Genomic DNA, 1,204 nt, shown 5'->3' with positions numbered 1-1,204 from the left:
GCTCATCCCAAAAATATGCTTTCGCATCATGAATGAATTTTCTTTGCTGTTGCAATGTCAGCATACGTGGCAAAATATCACTTACAATATAATTAACAATATCAACATACCATGGTATTTTCCACTCATTAATATTATAGAGTTGTTCATCTGGAAAACTATCTGTAATTTCATTTTGGTGTTAGATAATTCATAATATTCTAATCTCAACAAATGATCAGCAATTTGATTATCAGTTCCCTTTCTATCAATAACCATAAAATCAAATTCTTGCATAAAAAATATCCATCTAATTAACCTTGGTTTGGCATCCTTCTTTCGCATCAGATATTTATTTAATAGCAGAGTGATCAGTGTGCACAACACATTTAATCTCAATTAAATAAGATCTAAATTTGTCAAAACTGTACTCAATAGCCAATAACTCTTTTTCAGTAATAGTGTAGTTAATTTGAGCATCGTTAAGAGATTTACTAGCGTAGTATATAACTTTAAAAATCTTATCGTACCTTGGTCCAAGAACAGCTCCAATAGCATAATCACTAGCATCGCACATCACTTTTAATGGTTTCTCCTAGTTAGGTGAAACTATTATAGGGGTTGTGATTAGCTTTTCTTTTAATAACTCAAAGGCATTTAAACAGTCTTTAAATAAGAATTGTCAATAGGGAAGTCCTATGGCTAGACCTTAGACTACTAAAGAGGAAAAAAACTTAACTTCAACCAAAAATGAGGTCAACACGCCTGTAAAAACCAACATGTCCAAGAAAACTTCTAACCCCTCTTACATTAGTAGGAGGTGTTAATTTATATATAACTTGAATTTTTGCAAGGTCTATTTCCATACCATTTTTTGAAATTTTATGCTCTAAGACAATTCTTCCTGCAACCATAAATTGACATTTTTCCCAGTTTAGAACTAAATTAGTTCTTTCGCATAACTCCAAAATCACTCCAAAACTTTTAAAACTTTTACAAGATAATTTAAGCATGCGACAAATGATGTTCCAAATACAGAAAAATTATCCATAAAAACTTATATTCCATCATCAATTAACATACTAATTATAGACATCATACATCTCTGGAATATTGCAGGTGCATTACATAATCCGAAAGGTATTCTTTGAAAAGCAAAACTTCCAAAAGGACTAGTAAATGTTGTCTTTTCTTGATCCTCAGGAGCAATAGGAATTTGATGGTA

This window comes from Phalaenopsis equestris, unplaced genomic scaffold (genome assembly GCF_001263595.1).
Source record: "Phalaenopsis equestris unplaced genomic scaffold, ASM126359v1 Scaffold233290, whole genome shotgun sequence".
Lineage (NCBI taxonomy): Eukaryota > Viridiplantae > Streptophyta > Magnoliopsida > Asparagales > Orchidaceae > Phalaenopsis > Phalaenopsis equestris.
The sequence above is the reverse complement of the archived record's forward strand: the minus strand, read 5'-3'. Positions refer to the sequence as shown.